This window comes from Nicotiana sylvestris, chromosome 2 (assembly GCF_000393655.2).
Source record: "Nicotiana sylvestris chromosome 2, ASM39365v2, whole genome shotgun sequence".
NCBI classification, from domain to species: Eukaryota; Viridiplantae; Streptophyta; class Magnoliopsida; order Solanales; family Solanaceae; genus Nicotiana; species Nicotiana sylvestris.
Window position 1 is genome coordinate 134,903,383 of NC_091058.1, and position 24,275 is coordinate 134,927,657.

Below are 24,275 nucleotides of genomic sequence, written 5' to 3' on the forward strand. Positions count from 1 at the left end.
GAACTTTGATTTTAAAACACATAACCAGAATCATTTTTTTTAAAAAACAAAGTAAAAGGAGATGAAGACTAGGACTTTAAATGAAACCAAAGAAGAAGAAGAGAAAAAAAATGAAAGGAATGAAACTGAACATACCTAAAACCAGTCGGGTAAAATCTTGAAAACTTTTTAAAAGAATCTTCGATTTTTGACCGAAGCGGACCTTAATCGTATGTTCTCAAGCGAAAACACACGATTAAGATCGATTTCGGCCTCAAACTTTCATCAACTCAACGATTTGGGGTCTTGGAATTTTAGCGCTCCGATCTTCTATTTAAGATTCGAAAAGGATCAGGGTGATTCGAGGGGAAATGGTGCCGGATTGAGGAAGAGGGGTCCATGGTGGTTCAGTGGTGTGATTTTGGTGGCGTTTGGAGCCGGCGCCACCACCGGACGGTGGTGGGATTTTGGGGCGGCCACTAGGGTTTGAGGGCAAGTTTCTGAGGATGAGGGGTGTTGGAACGATGAAATGAGGGGGGTAGAGTTTGGACATATATATATTAAACTCCCCCAGTTCTGATCCGTTGGATTAGGCAATATCAACGGTCCAGATAAAAGGAGCTGAAACGAAGTCGTTTGGTTGAGGGGGAAAACTGGACCGGGTCAGGGCATGGGTTTGGGCCGGATACTGGGTAATTTGGATTGATTTTGGCCCAGATTTAAACCTTCTTTATTTCTTTCTTTTTCCTTTTTCAATTTCACAATTCTTTTCTTTTCCCAAAATTAAAATAAATCCTAATTTAATTAATAATTATTTTTAAATTAAATTAGCCTACCCAATTAGATTAATCACTTCACCATGGTACTTACAATAATTAATTAAATCCTAAATTTAAAGAACAATTACACAATTTAAAATTAAAAAGTAAAAATGCAAAATGAATTATTTTTGTGATTTTCATTTTTTATAAAACAAACTAATTTGCTAATTAATCTAAAAAAATATAAAATTAAATCCTAAATGCAGATGCAACATATTTATTGTATTTTTCATGAATTAAATAAAATAAATGTACACAGACAAATGCAAATAATTAACAGAAAATACCAAGAAATCCAACAAAATTACAAACACTGAAAAAAATTATTTTATTTTGAATTTGTAGGAGTAATACATATAGGGCAAAAATCACGTGCTCACAATTTTAAAACCAGATAATTATGCCAATTATAGCAGTTGAGCGACCGTGATAGAACCACGGAATTCGGGAATGCCTAACACCTTATCCCGGGTTAACATAATTCCTTACCCGGATTTCTGTGTTCGTGGACCGATAATAGAGTCAAACTTCCTCGATTCGGGATTTTAAACCGGTGACTTGGGACACCACAAATTATCCCAAGTGGCGACTCTGATTTCTAATAAATAAACGATCCCGTTTTGATTGTCCTTTAATTGGAAAAACTCCCTTGTATTTATGCCCTTTGCGGGGTTTAGTAAAAAGGAGGTGTGACATTGAGCTCTAAAACGGAAATACAAGTCTGAATCGACCAAGTACAATACTATCTAAAATAAAGACAACAGTGCATAAGGATAATTACGCCAGACTACGGCCCAAAGTGCAATTCTACCATGTCTCTCTATGACAGTACTGCTACTACCCTCGACTACTAATGACTGGGTCCGATACCTGGATCTAAATAATTAAGTGCAGAGTATAGTATGGGAAATGAGATGTTACATCTCGCATTTTTCGTACGTTAAAGTTTCATCGTATGTTAATAGATGTAAGTTCGGGAATGAGAGTAGTTTAAGATTATAAGCATTTTATTCTTTTTCAAACAAGTAATGAGTAAATTCGTGAAGGGGATAAGGTAAGCAATTCAAAGAAAATGAATTTTGTCGAAGTTTGATATTTTGGGATAAAATACGGCCCGAGCTAAAATACTCGGTATTTATGGACTAGTACCATACAAGGTACCACATGGCCATGATAGTAAGGTGTATAAGGTGTGTTAAAAGTGAGTAGTATTTTAAACAATTTGAGATAATTCTTAATTATGTGAGTAATTGGGTAATTATTAGTTAATGAGGAATTAACAAATTAATTAAAGGATTGAGTGGATAATTATTGGATAAGATTTTACCCCCCAAACGTGGAAGCCATATAAAGATCAACTAAGTGACTCTTATGTCACATTGAAAGATGGAATACTAAGAGAATTTTGGGGCTTAGTCATTACCTAAGTGGTAGTAACGTGATATTTCAAAAAGGTTACCAAGGGAGACATGTCTAATCTCCATAGAAATGTAAATTTGCTTCAGCAAATTCATCCAAGCATTTGAAACATTGCTTCAGCAAATTTATCCAAGCATTTGAAACATTGCTTCGGCAAATTCATCCAAGCATATGAGTAGTAGTAACGTGATTTTCTTGAAACAAAATTCATACGAGACTTCTTAGCATAATAGCAATCGGATTTTGTGATTCTAAGAGAGTACGGTGCAATCTTTCTCAAGAATATCATATGGATTTTTCCCTACTTCGATCCGCCTTACGTGTTGTCGCAATTGACGTATGTTAGAGGGAATTTCAAGAGAATCGGCTCAGGTATGTTAAGGCTATCCCTTCTTTATTTTTGCATGATCCATACGATGCAGATGAAATGAGCAAATGTACAACTTCCATATATGATTATATTCATAGAAATGCTAGAGATGCTTATGTTATTGCTTCTCCATATGGCATATTTTTCTATCATGTGTTCATGGTTCTAAGAAAAATACGTAAGCTAAAAAGTTTACTTCACGATATTATTCAAAGGCATAATGGTCTTATGACACTCCTAGAGATTTTATTGACATACTTCTCATTCATTGCATTCATGTACATTGACCAATGAACAGATGGCATTAAGGTTACGGCGCTATATACGTACCACCACCTGATCAACTGGTATACATTGATGATTTGCCCACAATGGTCGAGATGATATGATGGGATGCCCTCAGAGGCTTGATGATGATATGAACGCATATACCCATGCATGGTATGACTTTTATACGTATATTCATGACATTTAAATATTAAAAGATTCATAAAGTTGTTCACACTTACATGCCGAGTCTTTTACTCCATGTTTCTCCCATGTCTTTTATTTACTAATTTTCATTCCTTACATACTCGGTACATTATTTGTACTGACGTCCCTTTTTCTTGGAGACGCTAGGTTTCATGCCTGTAGGTCCCGATGGACAGGTCGAGAGCCCTCCAAGTAGGCTATCAACTCAGCGAAAGATGTTGGTGCACTCCATTTGCTTCGGAGTTGCTTGTTTGGTTAGTATGATTTAGACGTGTATTGTTTGGTATGGTGGGACTCTGTCCCGACCTTTATGAAAATTATGTATTCTTAGATTCTTGTAGATAGAAGTCATATATGTAAAAGATTGCATGGCCTTGTCGACCTATGTTCAGTGTACGGGTGGTTATTTTGGTCTCATAGGCCCGTATATATTATGTATAAGTTGGTATCACATGTTGTATTCTACTTATCTCACAGCATCCTTATGACGTGAAAAGATATGTTATGTTGGTACTCAGTTGAGTAAGGTACTGTTGCCCGTCGCGGCCCATTGGTTTGGGTCATGACAAAAGTGGTATCAGAGCAGTTTTGTCCTAGGGAATATACAAGCCGTATCTAGTAGAGTCTTATTTATGGGTGTGTTGTGCACCACACTTATAAACAGGAGGCTACGGGGCATTTAGCACTGTCACTCTTTCTTCCTACTCTAGATCGTGTGGTAGAGCTCAGTTGTAAGAACTTAATTTCCTAAACTCTATCTTACTTATAGTACGGTGATACCTACGTCTAGAAAGACGATTGGTAAGAGATATAGCTGTGGAAGAGTTGAGTCAGATGAACTTAATTTTTGCATCATGCTTATGATGGATGAATATGAGGTATTCAGCAAATCATGTGTATACTAAGATGTGTGAGCTTCTTGATGCCACGACCCCAAATACCCTGGTCATGATGGCGCTTATCACAGTACTAGGCAAGTCAATCCAACACTTACCACATCGAAATTCTTTTATAAAATCCTTTTAAAAAAACCAATTAAGTCTCAAAGCTTTCATAAGTAATATATAAATCAACAGAATTATGCGGAAACCGTATAAAATACACTAACACAGCCCGAATCTGGTGTCACTAGTCATGAGCCTCTAAATACAACCCAAAACAATGTCTGAATAATATAAAAATAGTTTGGAATAACAAAATGCTAAGATAGGAAGGAGGAAAGCAGGGCTGCGAACGCCGTCCAACTACCTTGCGATCTTTAGATAAACTCTGATAGTGCTGGAAGCTCTAATTATGATGCTCGGGCACCTGGATCTGCACACAAGCTGCAGGGAGTAATGTGAGTATGCCAACTTAGTAAGTAACTAAAGTAAATAAGGTCTGAGTGCAGTGACAAGCATTTAAAATCATATAAGAAATCTCAATAGGAATATCAAGTCAAAACTGCAGATTAATAGCTAGTTATCTCGTAAAAACTTCAGTTTCGATTACAGTTCTTTTGAAAACATCTATTCAACATTTTTCAACAGAGGCTCTGTATAAAAGAAGAGTGAAAACAGCAAAATGTCACAAACAAGCCGCTCGGGCAAGGTATCACTCATAAGTATAGCCTCTCAGTCACTCGTGACTCAGCTCTCTGCAATCAGTACTTACGCCCAGCACTCTGGCTCAATAGATATCTCACATTAATAATAATAATAATAATAATAATAGTAATCGCTGCGGCGTGCAACCCGATCCATAGTTTATAGTTGACTACGCTCACTGGGGGTATATAGACTCCGGAGGGGCTCCTACAGCCCAAGCATCATATTGCTGCGGCGCGCAGCCCGATCCAATATATATTGTTGCGGCGTGCAGCCCGATTCATATGTATATCGCTGCGGTGTGCAGCCCGATCCATATATAATATCACTACGATATGTAGCCCCACCCATAACATACATATATATATATATATATACACACTTAACCTCTCTCAGTCATTAACCTCAAGGCTACTCGGGCATATCAGTGAAAATCAGGGAAACTCAGCACAAACAATTTTCATGTATTAAGAAATAGAGTGATGGAACCGAATTTTAAACAATTAAATGGGTAAAACATGATTGGGGATATGCTTTCAAATCAAATAGAGTGAGGAAAGTTGTAAAAATACCCCTAAGGTCTAAACAGTTCGGCACAAGGCCCCAAACACAGGGTACATCCCAACACATAGTCTAAATCTCTAAAATACGCGATATCATAAGATTTCAAATCAAATACACAGCTTAATATTCACTACGGGACAGACCAAGTCACAATCCCTACCGGTGCACGCCCACACGCTCGTCACCTAGCATGTGAGTCACCTCATTTATCAAAACCATACGAAATACCGGGGTTTCATACCCTTAGGTCCAGATTTACAATGGTTACTTACCTCAAACCGGATGAAATACTACTCCGCGATACCCTTGCCTCTCGACTCATCCTCAACTCGTGTTGAATCTATCAAAAATCAGAATCATAACGTTAATATATGCTAAAGGAACGAAGCCCATGCGAAGATAATCAAATTATATTAAAAATCCCGAAATTGGTCCAACTCGACCCTCGGGCCCATGTCTCGGAATCCAATAAAAACTACATCAATAGAATCCTTATCCTCCCACGAGTCTATTCATACCAAAAGCTTCAAAATCGGACCTCAAATCCCCACTCAAAGCTCTGCAATATCAATCCCTAATCCCTCAATTTTCTTCCTTAAATTCCACTCATACCATGATTAAACAATGGAAAAATGGTCATAAACATAAGAAATGAAGCTTAGGTAACTTACCCAACTGATAATCCTTGATTTCCCCTTGAAAATCACTGCCCTAGCTCACTTCCCGTCTATAAAAACGGAGAACTTAGCTAAAATTCACTAAGGAAACCTTATATACTTTCTGTCCCAAGGATTTCGCACCCGCGGTCCTCATTTCGCTCCTACGGTACCGTTTCTGTGGTCAAACCAACCGCTTCTCTGGTTTTCACTTAAGTTCTAGGGATTGCATTTGTGCCTCTCCTTCCGCGCCTGCGGTCTTGCAGGTGCGCTCAAGCTTTTGCACCTGCGACTTCTTGTCCTCTATTCCCTGGCTGCTTCTGCGGCTTCCCCAACGCTTATGCGATCGCGCACTTGCGGTCCCCAATCCGCAGGTGCGGTTATGACAGGGGTATCAACTTCAGCTATTCATTTCCAAAGCCAAACTTTCCAAAAATCTTCCGAATTCATCTAGATGCCCCCCGGACCTCCACTAAAAGTATGAACAAGTCACATGACACTATTCAAACTTATACCAACCTTCGGAACAGTCAAAACAACATCGAATCATGAAAACACCCTTGGATTCAAGCTGAAGGTTTCCAAAACTTCCAAATTCCGCTTTCGATCAAAAGGTCTATCAAACCTTGTCCGAATGACCTAAAATTTTGCACACACGTCACAAATGACACGCGACGGACCTATTCCAATTTTCGGAATTCTATTTCGACCCCTATATCAAAATTTCCACTACCAACCGGAAAGCGCCAAAATTCCAATTTTTCTAATTCAAGCCTAAATCTACCATGTGCCTCCAAAATACATTCCGATCATGTTCCTAAGTCCCAAATCACCTACCGAAGCTATCTGAACCATCAGAATTCACATTCGAGACCTTTTTTTACATAAGTCAACGTCCGGTTGACTTTTCCAACTCAAGCTTACTCAAAAGAGACTAAGTATCTAATTTTTCTACAAAACCACTCCGAACCCGAACCAACCAACCCGATACCATATAATGTAGCTGAACAAGACATAAAGAAGTAGAAATAGGGGAAACAAAGCGGTAACTCATGAAACGACCGGTCAGGTCGTTATACTTGATAAAGATGCCTAAGGCTAGAATACCTATCCACTCTTACGGCAAAAAGGAATAAGGAGGAAGACACAAGTTTCAGCAAGTAAAATAAGCAAGGTGAAGAAGGGTACAAGGCACCCAATTAATGAAGATTATCAGTATTACAGTTCTGGCAGAAAAATATAAGCATTATGAGTTACCTTAAACAGTAACAGCGGTATGTATAATTGGCCACACCTATCTCAGTTATACCCTATTGGGGGATAACATGTGTAGATTAAGAAAAGGACGGGATATCAAGATCTGGATAGGGTTAGAGTAACCCAAAATAGTGAATTGATTGTTTGCATTAGTTGACGTTCCGAAGGATCTTGCAATTGTCCTAATAGAACTCCTTGTGAGACACCCAGATGGCGCACTCTAAAATAATACAGCTTGATATGACTACTATAAAGATAGACACTAAAAGCCTTGAAGGGATAAATATTACCTTAGTGTGTCTCGCGTCCCTAGTAGAGTGAGAACGTTAAGTAACCTGAAGATCCACTGGATGGAGCAAAGGGGAGCTAAAAGCAAAAGAATGTCTTGTTCGAGTTTTCAGAATAAAGTGATTGGCATAAATGTTAGCGGGAAATAAGAAAAGTGTTAATGAAGCATTATGAGTAAGATATGATACATGGATGACAACAGTAGATCAAAAGATGACAGTATTACAAAATCTATAGTCAAGTGAAAGGAGAGACGAGAAGTGACCGGCCTTAGGACAACAAAAGAGTATAGGCCATATAGTCATGTCCTCATTTTGAGAAATAAGTTCACAACTCTAACGCGGTTACCAAATGAAAAAGTTAGACACCAGAGTAATGGAACCAATATGGATTGGTGAACAAGATAAACTAAACATGAATTAGCGACTAAGTGATTGATAATAGTCGGCATCATGAGAATTTCAGATTTTGCTCTGGCGATAATAGAATGGACTATAGAAGAAGATTCATGAGAAATTAAGAGAATGGTCATTCAGGAAGACGCTTCCCTAAAGCAAGAAATGTGAGCAAAGTTCAGCTTAAGGGACTGTATGAGCCAGTTATACTAAGTGTCACCCTTGTTAGTAAGGAATTTTGTTATCCTTGGTACGAGATACTCAAATGACGAATGTTGTGAATAGTCCATACTTCAGAAAGAAGGCTAAAAGCACGGGGATTCAGTATCCAAGAATGATAATAGTATCATCAATGATATATTTTCCAGCCTGTGGTTTCTAGGTACTGAGAGGCCTAGTTAGGAGAGCAAGGAAGAGTTAGAGACGACGTGATATCTCGCTTGATGTTCCCGAAAAACATAAATAAATCTCTGGTGCAAGAAAGTTGAAAGAAGGTTGCAAGTTGTATAAACAAATATGTATAGGTCGCAAGCTAAAGTATGGTAAGCAACAAGGTTTTAAAAATACAAGAGTAAGGGTAAGAAAAGGTGAGTGAGAAGGTGACAAAAATGGATATACCCTCAGGATTAAGCCCATGAAAACAAGAAGAGCAGATGGTTTCTCTAAATTATACAAAGCTCACTATAGCCTGAATGAACTTAAAGGGGTCTAAGACTAATAGTATTTAGAAGAGATGGAATGATGCCCTGGTAATAGAATGAGGATGTAATAATGATAAAGGATGACATTTGAGCCTTCGATTGAGTAATGATCTGACGAAGAAAAGAAAGGGATCTCATGAATTAGACAGGATAAAAATACCCACGTAAGGTGAATCACATTGGGATGCTGTGAGATACGGTTATGAAATCATGGTATCGCCCCAGGTGGATCAATCTAATCATTTCAGATGTTCCCCGATGAAATGTGAACCCTAGAGGCAGTGTTACATAAAACATTAAGTTATCAGGGTTAGATTATAGATCAATATTGAGGTGAATAAAAAATGGAAGGGTAAAAGTTGCAAAGTACGAGATGAGATTGGGCCATCAGTCTTAAGATGAACAGTAATGAAGAAGCGTTAAAGGACTTAGCTTTATGCATATAGGATAAGCAACGAGAGTAACCAAGAGTTCAGTAGCAGACCTCAGTAATGATAAATCGAAGTAAGAATTATGGTATAGTATGACCTACTTAGATGTAGTAAAGCTAATGATGCCCAGAGGGACAACTCGACATAATTTTGTATATGTTCACGAAGTGAAGCCTAGAGATAAGCTAAAAGCTGGAGGAAAGAGAAGAGAAGAGTCATATAGGTGCACATACAAAGTTAGAGTCGTAAAGGCTACATAATAGAAGGTAGCAACAATTACGAGATTAGAAGGATTCTGACTACAAGTCGTGGTATGAGAAAGAGGCTTAAAGGGGGGAATGACTTGGCCTTTGGGATTCATTCACAGAACAGTCCCCTAGATGGCAAGAGGAGTACTAAAATATTTGCAAAAGCTATGAATTATGAGAATGATAAGTGCATTAGTCAAATTCGAGGACGAATGTTCAAAAGTGGGGAGTGATGTTACACCCCATGTTTTTATACATGGAACAACGCCATAAGTAAATTGATGAAAGCTCGAAAATGAGATGTTACATCCCACATTTTTCGTATGTTAAAGTTTCGTCGTAAGTTAATCGACGTAAGTTTGGGAATGAGATTATTTTAAGATTATAAGCATTTTATGCTTTTTCAAATAAGTAATGAGTAAATTCATTGTAACGATCCGACCGGTATTTTTGAGAATTAATGCCCCGATCCTCTATTAATTTCTTTCCCCGTGTTTTTTTTTGCTATTGTGAGTTGCCGGGAAGATTCAGTTTGAGCTTCGGAGTGTTTTGGGACAATTAGTCCCTAAATGAGAGTTTAAAATTTAGAATTTGGACCGTAGTTGGAACAGTATGAAGACAGTGTGGAAATGGAATTTTGTTGATTCTGTTAGCTCCATTGAGTGATTTTGGGCTTAGGGGCGTGTTCGGACTGTGTTTTGGATAGCTTATTTAGGCTTGAAATGCTGAAACTTGATTTTTTGAAGTTTCCGGATCGATAGTGAAATTTTGATATCGGGGTTGGAATCCGATTTTGAAAGTTGGAATAGCTCCGTAGTATTGAATGTGACTTGTGTGCAAATTTTGGGGTCAATCGGACATGGTTTTGTTGGTTTCTTCATCGGTTGTAGAATTCTTGAGATTTCAAGTTCATTAGGCTTGGATTGGAGGATGAATCGTGGTTTTAGAGTTGTTTGATTTGATCCGAGGGATGGATTAAGTTCGCATGATGTTTTAGGATTGGTTGGCATGTTTGATTGAGGTCCTCGGGACCTCGGGTGAGTTTCAGATGCTTAACGTAAGTGAATTTGGACTTAGGCAAATTCAAAAGTTTTGCTACTTCTGGTATTTTTGCACTTGTGGAGAGGAGCTCGCAGGTGCGGCCTGCAGAAGCGAGGAAAGAGGTCGCAAGTGTGGTTTGGGGCACGAAGGCCAGTGGCCACAGATGCGGTTCAAGGACCACAGAAGCGGACCGCATCTGCAGAGAAGGGAGTGCAGGTGCGGTGCCTAGAGAGTTAATGAAATTCCGCAGATGCGTAGCCTAAGCCGCAGGCGCGGCCCCATGACCTAATGGTATGGATATCGCTGGGAAGATATAGAAAATTCTAGGGTTTGAAATTTCATAATACAAAATTTGAATTGGAGCTCGGTGGGAGATGATTTTTCGAGGGGTTTTGAAGGAGAATCATTGATTAATGAATTCTAACTCGATTTTGATCATAATACTATAATCTATTATCGTTTTCCTCTTCTAATTAAGGAAATTGAGGGCAAAAGTTTGAAAATGGGAGAAAAGTTCCCCAGTAGAAAATCTGAGTTTTGAGTAAGATTTTTGGCGTCGGATTTTGATGATTTTTGTTCGAGTGTGCTCGTGAGTGAATGGGTGTTCATAATCCGTAATTTTTACCCTATTCCGAGACGTGGGCCCGGGGTGGATTTTTGGGCGTTTTTCTATTTTCTTACCTTAGCTTCGATCTTTAGCTAAAATCGTCGTTTGTAGTTATATTTACGTTATGAAATTTATTTGATTAGATTTGGGCCACTCGGAGTTGGATACTCCTGACAAGAGCGTGATTTTAGATTGATTTTGAACTGGTTCGAGGTAAGTGGCTTGCCTGACCTTGTGTGGGGGAATCCCCTAAGGATTTTGGTACTGTTGTTATATGAGTGTCGCGGTACGTGAGGTGACAAGTGCGTACATGTGCTAATTGTTGAAAAACCCCATTTTCATTAAGTAAATATATGTGCTTCCTTTTTGTTGAATACTACTTGTATTTAAAGCCTATTGTTTAGCTTAGGAAAGCATGCTTAAGTAACTTAACTGTACTATCTGCTTAAATTGTTTACCTGAATTCTGTGCAGCATGCTTAGAATAGAAATCTCTGCTTTCTTGGTACGAACTTGGATATAACTGTAGAATCTTTCTTGAGAATGTTGTGTGTTTACTTTGGGACTATGGGATAATATCCCGGGAGATCCCCCTACATGTTTATTTTGGGACTACGGATCGGTATTCCGGGAGATCTCCCTGCACATTTATAATTGGGACAATGGGACAAGATCCCCAGGAGATCCTATGCACTGGATATTTACTTTGGGACTACGGATTGGTATTCGGAGAGATTCCCCTACATATTTATGGTTCGGACTACGAGACGATATCCCAAGAGATCCTCTACACATTTACGTTTGGGACTACGGGACGATATCCTGGGATATCCCATGTTGCTATCTTTGTGTACTGAGTTATATTCTTTCTATGATTTTATCTTTATCGAATGTTAGTACCTTAATTATACTATCGCATTTCATACTATTTTACCTTGTTATATATATATATATATATATATATATATAACCAGTAGGGCCTTGACCTTTCTCGTCACTACTCGGCCGAGGTTAGGCTTGGTACTTACTAGGTACCGCTGTGGTGTACTCATGCCCTTTCCTGCACATGTTTTTCGTGAGAAGATCCAGGTTCTTTTGCCCAGCCATTCTATCAGTGAGGTGGGCAATATCAGAGACTTCGAGCTATATCTTCCGCGTCCATAGACCTAAAAGTCCCTCTCTATTCTCCCCTTTGGCATTAGACTTCCTATATTTACTTTTGATTAGACATTCTGGAGTTAGAACACTATGTAGTTTTCGATGGCTTGTGATTTCATGAGATTCCAAATTATGGGAGTTTGATTCAGTTTTGAAAGTGTTTATTGTATATGCCGAGCGGCATTTTAAACTTCTTTTTATTATGTTTTACCCGTAACTTGCTAGTTTCGTATTTTATTTACTTATTCTGCAAGTTGTTAGGCTTACCTAGTCATAAAGACTAGGTGCCATCACGATAGTTCACGGAGGAAGAACTTGGGTCGTGACATTCGTGAAGGTGAGAAGGTAAGCAAATCAAACAAAATGAATTTCGTCGAAGTTTGACATTTTGGGATAAAATACGGCCCGAGCTAAAATACTCGATATTTATGGACTAGTACCATATAAGGTAACACATGGCCATGATAGTAAGGTATATATGGTGTGCTAAATGTGAGTAGTATTTTAAATAATTTGAGATAATTCTTAATTATGTGGGTAATTGAGTAATTATTGGTTAATGGGAGATTAACAAATTAATTAAAGGATTGAGTAGTTAATTATTGGATAAGACTTGACTCCGCCTAACAAGGCAACCATATAAAGATCAATTAAGTGACTCTTATATCACATTGCAAGATGGCATACTAAGAGAATCTTGGGGCTTAGTCATTACCTAAGTGGTAGTAACGTGATATCTCAAAAAGGATACCAAGGGAGACATGTCTAATCTCCATAGCAATGTAAATTTGCTTCAGCAAATTCATCCAAACATTTGAATAGAAGTAACGTGATTTTCTTAAAACAAAATTCATATGAGACTTCTTAACATAATAGTAACGGAATTTTGCAATTCTAAGGTAGTTCGGTGAAATCTTTCTCAAGAATATCATACGAATTTTCCCCGACTTCGATCCGCCATTACGCGTTATCGCAATTGACGTATGTTAGAGGGATTTTCAAGAGAATCGGCTCAGGTATGTTAAGGCTATCCCTTTTTTCTTTTGGCATGATCCATACGATGCAAACAAAACGAGCAAATGCACAACTTCCATAAATGACTCTATTCATAGAAATGATAGACATAATTATGTTGTTGATTCTCCATGTGTCATATTATTCTATGATCTATTCATGGGTCTCAGAAAAATATGTAAGTTGAAAAGTTTACTTCATGATATTATTCAAAGGCATAATGGTCTTATGACACTCCAAGAGAGTTTATTGAAATACTTCTCATGCATTGCAATCATTTACATTGACCAATAACCAGATGACATTATATATATATATAATCAGCTATTATACGTTGATGATTTGCCCACAATGGCCAAGATGATATGATGGGATGCCCTCGGAGGCTTGATGATGTTATGAATGCATATACCCATGCATAGTATGTCTTTTATACACATATGCATGACATTTTAAATATTAAAATATTCATAAATTGTTCAGACTTACATATCGAGTCTTTTACTCCATGTTTCTCTCATGTCTATTATTTACTGATTTTCAATCCTTACACTCTCTGTACATTATTTTTACTGACATTCCTTTTTCCTGGGGATGCTACGTTTCATGCCCGCAGGTCTCAATAGACAGGTCGAGAGCCCTTCGAGTAGGCTATCAGCTCAGCGGAAGATGTTGGTACGCTCTATTTTCTTTGGAGTTGCTTGTTTGGTTAGTATTATTTAGACGTGTATTGTTGGGTATGGCAGGACTCTGTCCCGACCTTTATGAAAATTATGTATTCTTAGAGGCTTGTAGACATATGTCGTGTAGATAAAAGATTGTATGGCCTTGTCGGCCTATATTTAGTGTGCGACTGGTTATTTTGGTCTTATAGACCCGTATGTCTTATCTATAAGTGGTATCACATGTTGTATTCTACGTATCTCAAGGCAACCTTTCAGCTCAGTTATCTACGATAGTATGACGTGAAAATATACGTTATGTTGGTCCTCGGTTAAGTAAGGTATCGGGTGCTCGTCGCGGCGAGGAAACCAGATGCTTAGAAATCAGTAGTCCATCAATGAAGAAGAATAGTCCGAGATCCATCCGGAACATACTCAGGGCCCCCAAACCCCGACTAAAAATATCAACAGGTTAGAAAAATGATACAGACTTAGCCAAAGCTCCAAATCACATAAAAACATCAAAATCACGAATCACACCCCAATTCAAGCCGAATGACCCCAATTCAAGCCTAATGAACTAATTAACTTCCAGATTCTAAAAACTAATGCCAAACTATATCAAATCAACTCCGAATGATCTTAAATATTGCATGCAAGTCCTAAATGACACAATGGACCTATTCCAACTATCAGAACCAAAATCCAAACCTGGAATCAATAAAGTCAATGCATGCTCAAACATATCAACCTTTTATACCTTCTGTAACGACCCACCTAGTCGTTTTACTTTTTAGAATCCCGTTCCCCTTGATAAAACTTCTCGTACTTACTTTTACTGATTTATGACTTGCGGGTATGGTTGTTTCGGGATTTGGAAGTGTTTGGATTGAAATCGGAATACTTGGTTCCATAAAATTGGATTAAAAGGCCAAGTTTGACTTCGGTCAATGTTTTGAGTAAACGGCCTCGAAATCTGGATTGAAAGGTTCCAACAGGTTTGTATGATGATTTTCGACTTGGGCGTATGTCCGAATCGGGTTTTGGAAGACCCAAGAGCATTTTGGTGCCTAATAGCAAAAGTTGATTCCTTAAGGATTTTTAAGTTCTTAAATATTTGGTTTGGAGCAGGTTTTTGTGATATCGAAGTCCGAACGGAATTCCAAGACCCGAAATAGTTCCGTATTTCCAATTAAGACTTGCACACAAAATTTGGTGTCAATCCGAGTAGTATAAGTACGTTTCGGCTCGTTAGAAGTAAATTGACGAACTTGAAGTTCATAAGTTTGATTCAATTGGTTCTATGGGGAGATTCTTAGATTTAGCATTGTTTCGGGCATTCTGAGGGTTCGAGCAAGTCTGTTTTATGATTTCAAACTTGTTGGTATGTTGGGGCATTGCCCGGGGGCCCAGGGCGTCCATCAGACGAGGCTCGAGTGAAGTTGGAAAAATTGGCAAGGAGTTGAAGCTCTAGCTATCTGTCATAACCGCACCTGTGGTTGGTCAGCCGCAGGTGCGAGACTGCAGGAGTGGTCAACTTATCGCAGAAGCGGCTACGCAGGAGCGGCTCCAAGACCGCAGAAATGGTCCCAGCCCACCTGTCCTAATTCCGCTGATGCAGACCCCCTCTCGCAGTAGCAAGACCGCAGATGTGGTCCCCTAACTGCAGGTGCGGAAATTGCTGAAGGCAGTGCCTTTATTTAATACGGGAATGTGTCATTTTTGACACATTTCCACTATTGTTTGGGAGATTTGGGAGCTTCCAAAGAGAGAGATTCTACCTAGCATCTTGAAGTAAGTTCATCCTACTTATTTTGAGTTAATACTTGAGTCTTGGGTAGATTAACACATAAAGATTAGGGAAAAATTATGGGATTAGGGCAAAACCTAGGGTTTTGGTAAAAAGTAGATTTAACCACGAAATTTATTATAGAATGGAGTAGAAATCATATAATATTGATCCTTAGGTTATAGAAAATAACTTTCTTCGAAAAATTTCAAAATCCGGGCATGTGGGCTCGGGGTTGGATTTTAGGAAACTTTTGTTTAGGGTTGGAAAATTACTTTAGTAGTTAAAATGCAAACTCTTAAGCTTATGTTGACTAGTTCCTACCTCGTTTAATTAGTTTTGGATCGTTCGACTCCAAATTGAGGGTTTGGGCACGTTCTTGGTATTGGAAGTACGCTTTGGAGCGAGGTAAGTCCACTTTCTAACCTTGTAAGAGGGAATTATCCCCATAGGTGAAATAATTGAATAATTTGCTACTAAATGCGGGGGCTACATATGCACTAGGTGACGAGAGTCCGTGTGTAGCTACTATTATATTAATTGTCCGGGTAGTTTAGGACCTGGATCATGCCATATTTGTGAATGTTATATCCTTTCATGCTAATGAGATCACTTAGGATATGTTAGAGATTTGGAAATGAACATTTGTGAATGTATTCACTTGCTTGAACACTTGTATGAATTTATTTGAATTCAAATGCACTTTTATGTACTTTCTTGATGATAATTGATATTTGTGGATCGGGCCGATCGCCTCGGTAGAAATAGATGTATCTATGGTTCGCGTCGTTTGATCCTCTGGCAATGCATAGTTTCTCTTCTGTTGGACCGGGCCGTACAACCTCGGCATAATGTGCGCATGATATCTATGTGAAATCTTATCTATGAGTTACTTTGTTAAATGCCCTGAAATGTAAATGGCTAACTGCAATATTATCTAAGGAATGTTCCATCACTTGTTGCTATAAACCGTTAATTATTTGTGACATCCATGCTTAGCATAATACTTTCTTATACTATTTGACCCTAGTATGTATCAAGTCGACCTCTCGTCCCTACTTCTTCGAGATTAGACGGGATACTTACTAGGTACATATTGTTTATGTACTCATACTATGCTTCTGTACTTAATTGGGATCTGAGGCAGGTACATCTGGTTACAAGTCTGGTGCGCATTCTTGATCATAGTCCGAGATTCCATAGTGAGCTGCTCCCTTCCTATGCCGTACAGCAACATGATGGAGTCTCTGTTTACTTTTGGCTGTCTATTCTATTTCACACAGTAGGATAGATTTATTCTTTTGTATATTCTACAGATGCCCACATACTTGTGACACCAGGTCTTGGCACACACATTGGTAGACTATTCTTTTAGGATTGTATAATTATTTTTGTACGTTACTAATTAGCACTGGTTTTAAATTAAAATTAAGAAATTGTCGTAACTGTTTAATAAAGTAGAACTAGAACTTATCAATATTTTCTGCGTTGTCTTGCCTGACAACGGAGTTGGGCGCCATCATGACCTATATTGAAATTGGGTCATGACACCTTCAACTTTCCAACTTTTGCCAGAAAGCATAAATCAACCTACGTACCTCCAAATCAATATTCGGACATATGCCTAAACTTAAAATCACTATACGAAACTATTAGAACCATCAAAACTCTATTCAGGGATCGTTTATACAAAAGTCAAACTCCGTTCATCTCTTCTAACTTAAACCTTCAACTTTGGGACTAAGTATCCAAATTCACTCCAAAACATCCCCAAAACTAAACCAACCACCACGGTAAGTCACAAAATCACAAATGAACATATAATAAGCAATTGTAACGACCCAAATAGTCATTTTCTGTATTTGCATTATGTTTCCTCTTTTGATGCTTCACACATGTGTATTTGTGGCTTTATGACTTGTGTGGTTGTTAATTTTGTTCCGAAAAGATTTTAGGTTGATTTGGACCATTTGATTCTTGGCTTAGTAGCCTAAATTAGAAATGTTTACTAATATTTAACTTTTGTTAAAACAACCTCAAAACGGTATTTTGATGGTTCTGATAGGTTAAAATCGTGATTTTTTTCATGTCCCAAACCTGAGGAGGCGTGGCTGGAACCCGGGGTCATGCTGTCCCGAGTGAACCACTCTGTAACTCATGATCGTTCGACCAAAACTAAAACATACATAGGTCGATTTGGCAAAACTCGTTCTTTCCGTGACAAATATGGGCCAACATAGCCATAACTCATAATGCATAATTGTAAGTGGGCAAATGCCATAACATTGATCCATCGTACTTAAAACATGAATAGACACGGGTCGTCAAGGCCTCTAACATACTATACAAAATGAAATTGTATCTCCAACGCCTCTAAGAGTGTTTGACAACAAAATTGGACTAGGCCCCAACCTACCCATAAGTCTGTAGTAAAACTCTGACATAATGACTTATAGACACGGCTGCACACCAAATGAAGTGGAGTCTTACAGATCCTTCACTGAATGCTAACCTCGTCTATTATGAGGGCTCGTCAAACTAATTACCTACAGTGCATGCATGAATGTAGTGTCCACAACATAAAAGGACGTCAATACGAATAGTGTACCGAGTATGTAAGGTAGAATTGAAACATAACAATAAGTCAACATCAATGAAAGAGATATAAAAATCAATATGAACATCTGAAGTTCCACTGAGGACCATTATATATATATATATATAATGCCTCTCTTTGGGACTATTATCAATATCGCAATATGACTTCCTAACTGATCAGTGGTATCTGCCCGGTGCCGTAGCATAGTGATAAATGCATAACTGCCCGATCGGCCGTAGCATGGTGGTAACTGCATGACTGCCTGACCGACTGTAGCATGGTAGTAAATAAATGACTATCCGAACGGTCATAGCACGGTGGTAAATTCATGACTGCCCAACCGGCCATAGCTCGGTGGTAAAAGAAGATGCATGACTGCCTAACTAGCCGTAGCTCGATGGTAAATGAAGATGCATATAACAAAACATTATGAACATTAACATCTTTATGGTATGCCTAAATAGAGACTTAACAACATACTTAGACATGTTTTGAATTACATTTTACAGGAATGAGTAACATAGACATCCTTAACTATTAAGGGTAGAACCATTTTTGAAATAATATTACGTTTATGTTTCGTTTTCTTGGATCAAGTCAATAGAAGGAATGATTAGCCTTAACATACCTTAATTGTTCATAGGAGCTCGTAGAAGGTCATAGATGAAAAATCAAACTTGGATCGCCCTCAAAAGAATTGTCCTCAAAGTGAGAACCATAGTTACGGCCAACATTTTCTTATTCCAAAATAATTTAACCTCACGGTGTTGGGCATTATTTCCCAAAATGAAAGAATGAATCATTAACTAAAAGTGTTGCTGAATGTTGTTGGTTCATTCTCCACACAAAATGAAGTGTAATTGTTATAACTAACTTTTATCAAAATGAAAGCAAATGGACATTTAATGCTTGGCTTCCACCTGGCCATGTATTGGCGGTGGGAGTCCTATATTTGTGACAAATATTTTCTACTAATACAAAACATATCTACCTTATACTTATCTCTATATTTTAATACTTCATGTACATAAAAATACCTTTGCTTCATTCTTCAATTTTTAAAGTCCTAGTTATTAATAGTAAATCATAAGTATTTTATAAAATTAAGACATATACTAATATTTCATAAAGATGAAGTTATTGATAAAAACACACAGATTCTAGTTTTTCCACTTTAATATCAGGAATTCAATTTTTTCATACTATTAATTTTTAAAACGGTAAAAAAATAACTTTCTTATGAGAAAATAACTTTTATTCTTATAATAAAGAAAATCCCATATATAAACTTCCTCATATCATGAGTATAATTCAAAGTATATCCGAAAATAGTAATATTAATAACTAATATAAAATTATATTTTTCAAACTTTTTACAAATATGTTCCAGTCAAAAGAAATTCCATATTAAAATGTATCTAACAATATCAGGGTTGTCAAACTTACGAGGTGTTACGATAACATTGTCACAAATCCTCTATAACCTCATGAATGACTTTAATCCCTTCAAGATCATATGGATTAATACGAGTCATCCTAACATTAAAGTACGGGATGTTACATTACTAGCATTAAAGATCCACTTTTCTTTCTACATATTTAATCCCCTAGGTGCACACCTAATGAATCATCAACAAAATTTATACCTTATGTATATAAGTGCCACTTTCTGCTTATTCAAATATATGATCCATGTGGAATATTAGTCATCCAACAATTCCAAAAAATTTACGTACATCCACTACATTTTCCCACTTAATTAGTTAGACATATAATTTATGGATCTCATTTTCCTTAAATACTAATTACTTTAACATAATTCATATACCTTACTATTATAGTCATGTGGTATAACACTAGTTCACAAATACGGAGTACTATAGCCTGGACCGCTTTTTTATCTCAAGATGTCAAACTTTGATGAAGCTCATTTTATTAGATTCATTTTCCACCGACCTTCACAACTTTACTCATCACTTGTTATAAATAACATAAATAATTATAACCTAAAAAATAATTATGTCCTTGAACTTATTCCAATTATCTTACACCAAATCCAACGAACAAAAGTACAGGATGTAACAGATTTAGGACTTGGACGTATGCCTAGAATCAAATTCGGAGTTCCGTAGGTTAATTTGTGGTATTTGCAGAAAGTTGGCAATTTGAGGCTTCTAAGTTTTCACAAGTTTGACCGTAGGTTAAATTTTTAGCTATCTGATTCGGAATTTAGTTTTGGAATTTGAAATAGGTCTATTTTGCTATTTGGAACTTGTTTGCAAAAATTGGTGTCAATCGGAGTTGGTTTGGTAGGATTCGGACCCTTGCTTGCAATTCTACAGGGTCTTGACTTCTCTTTGAAATTCATGCATTTTGATGTCCAATTCATAGTTATAGATATTTTTTTTATTTTGATCATGCAAGCGAGTTCATATGCTATTTTTAGGCTTGTATGAATGTTTGATTTGAATCCTTGAGAGCTCAGGTGAGTTTCAGACGCGCTACAAAATGGTTTTGGACTTAAAATAGGTTGCTGGTGTTGCGATCATCGCAATTGCAAGCACCAACATCGAAATTTCAAACATAGTAGGGGAAGCTCAGATATCGCAATTGTGATGCCTTGTTCGCATTTGCAAAGTCTGGGCTTGGGTAGGTCAGTTCGCATTTGTGATAATATTTCTCGCATTTGCAAGGAGGACAGACTTCGCAATTGCGAAGTCTGTGTCGCAATTGCAACATCTCCTTGGTTGGTCAGTAGCCGCAATTGCATATCCATCATCGCAATTGTGACACCTGCAACTAATCAAAAGAGCTGGGAGTCGGGATTTTGGTCTTTTATTTCACATCTTAGAACCCTAGACTCGGTAGGAGGCTATTTGGAGAGAGGATTTTCATCTACAAACATTAGGTAAGTGATTCTAATCAATTTCTAACTATATTTCATGATTATATCTTATATTTTAACATCAAATTTATGTGAATCAAAAAGGAAATTTGGGGATTTTTGTCAATGTTTTGAAAAAATAAAAAAATTAGATTTTGGTAGTCGATTTACATTCGGATTTATAAATAAAGCACATATATGCACTCTTGGGGTTATCAGTAATCGAAATTTACCCTTGGACCTGGGTTTTGACCGGACGCGGCCAAGGTTAACTTCTGTTGACTTTTTGAGAAATGTGTAAAATCATAGCATTATCTATTATAATTGATTTCTTTTGCATTGTTTGATGTTATTAGTTAATTTTTGGTTAGATTTGGGCCGCGTGGAGGCAACGTTTTTATAAAAAAAAATATTTTCGAGGGTTGAGTTGGCCTAGTTGAGGTAAGTATCTTGCCTAAATTTGTAGGAGGATGGGGGGTGGGGGCGAACTACCCCTTTTGATTTGGGTTGGTTGTGCTATTTGTATTGTGTAGAAGACGTATGCATGAGGTGACAAGTGTGTATACAGGCTATACATGGACTCTTTTCATGCCATTAGTTGAATTGACATAACATGTTATATCTTTCTTTATTAATCCACTCTTACATACTCTATTTGACGTTGTTAGCATTTGTTCTATCTCATACTTTATTATATTTGCTCTCATATGCTTTAGTTAAAGTTGTTATATCTATTATTGTCTTGTTACCTCTTTATTATTGCATTACTCTTACTTGAAGTTGTTATTTCGTGGGAACTATCTTCGTGTTGGATTATTAACGTTGGTGTTGTGAAAGCTATTATTACATTGAAATTGAAGTTGACGATGTTTTAGATATCTTTCCTTGTTGAATATTTCTCATTCATTTTTTCATTATAGAGATTCTTGTACACATTGTGATTGAACCATGAGCTATTATTGTGAAAAAATTGGTATTGTTAATTTTAGCAAGTTGTGTCATATGGGCACTTGTGGTGCAAGTTGTTATTATATTGTGATATTGATACGCATGTGATGGTATAAGGATAGGGGTTGATACACATGCGGTGAGATAAGATAGACTTGATACGCGTGTTGCTAGTAAGGGAATTACTTGAAGCCACGGAGTAAGATATGGGGGCTAAAACGCGTGTAGCTATTTCGGGGTAAATATTTTTTTATAAAATAAATGCAAGGCTAATGCGGTTATATAAGGAAAAATCGTGATTGAAATTTGTGAAATATGTATATGAGGCATAGTACCTTGGTTGTGATTTTTGTTGTATATTTCATGTTAAAAAGGCTTGTTGGTGGAACAGTTCTTGTTGATTTCCTGATTGTCTTAATTGTATTTGTCCGTATTTGATTATTCATTGTTCTCATTATGTGTTCACTTTTGATTACCTTTCTTGCATTAAATTCTGTTATTAGCCTACATTATTATACTGCTTGTTACTGTTCATTTCTTTGTTCTCCATTATTGATCTTTATTATACTCTATTTAGTTTTTTAGTCCTAGTAGGTGTCTTGGCCTAGCCTCGTCATTACTCTACCGCGGTTAGACTTGATATTTACTGAGTACCATTGTGGTATATTCATACTAAGCTTCTACATATTTTTGTGCAAATCCTGGTACATTTTCCTGTGCTGGACGCCAGATAATTGATTAGCTATTCTCGGAAACTTCAAGGAACACCTGCTCGATGTTCGCAGACTTAAAAATCACCTTCTACTTTTGGATGTTCTATTGATTATTTTTTGTTCATAAAACAACATTGTGTTTCGAGACTATTAGTACAGTGTTGTAGAGCTTATTACTTGGCTCCATCAGGTTTTGTGGAGTTTTTGACAGTTGTACCGTTTGGGTTCTGTTATGATAGTTTAACAATTTTAATTTGATGTTTAAGTTATTATTTCTGATATCTCTCAATGCATATTAGGCTTACCTAGTCTTAGAGATAAGGTGTCATCATGAGATCCTAAGGTGGGAAAATGGGATCGTGATATCAATAAATAAGGGAACGAGGATACAATACAAAAAACGACCAGTCTGGTCATTAAACATCATCAGGAGTTGGGTCCCCCACATGCCGAGGGTATTTACCTTCATGAACCGGGGTTGTTTCATCCCCTTTGTTGCAGGTCTTGTTGGTTGAGTCATCACACCGGGACAATTCTTCCCGTTCATCGTGTGCTCCAATGTTATGTGAGTTGTTGACAACATTACCTGTCATACTTGATTTTTACTAAGGAAAGAATCAAAACCCGATTAGTAACAAACGAATGGATCAAAGCAACTATGCAACTGTCTATGTCCCACGGTAAGCGCCAAACTGTTTACCCATAAAATAGTACAGTTGAATTTATAACGTGATTTATAGACAAGCGAATCGATTTGATTCAAAATAGTAAATAAATAAGAACGAAAATTAGACTAATAAATTAAATTAAAGGAGATAATAAGCATCATTATGAACTCGGACTTTCCGAGAGAAAAAATAAAGGCACTGATAAAACAATGATAAAATTATTTAGATTGAGCGTAAAATAGTAGAATAAAGCTTCGTGTGCAGAATGTTTCATCTCCTCTTATGGTTGCTATTCATGTTATTTATAGTCAAGCTCCATTTGAATGGGAATAAAAACGTCACTGATGGGTGTATAATGGTTGGATTTGAATGCATATATTCTCCGTAACGGCTGCTCATTAAATACTTTCCGATGTCAAACATTTGAATCTCTATTATCAGCTATGCTTCCTTCAGGATCTATCCTGCACCGGTCACATACTTTGTACCTGATGCCAACTATTTGTTCACTTATCTTTTACATGTCTTCGATTCCACGTGTTACCTTATCATTCGACCACCTGTTATCAACCAATTTTACCTCATACATATGGCATTAACTTAAGAGTGATATAAAAGCTTTTTAGACAATAAAAGTGACCATAGTACGGTATTGTGTAGTACCCTATATATGTGGTGACTGTCGTGCCCCCTTTTTCCCCTCCGCGGAGAGAGAAGTCTGGGTTTCGACATTCATGGGGTGTGATAACTCCTTTATCTTTGGGAATTGGGTATTTGAAGAGTCCCAACCTAACGGATTATGGTGCGTTAGGGCACCTAGAGCAATTAACTCTTGGATTGGTTTCCATTACCAGAGATTAGGGTAAGGGCTCGAAATGACCTCGAGGGGAAGGTGTTAGGCACCCCTCTTGGTCCACAACTGTGGGTCCCAACCGAACTTATAATTACGAATTAGTCCATTAACAAATACAAACTTGTAACAAATAATTACAAATAAAGCACGT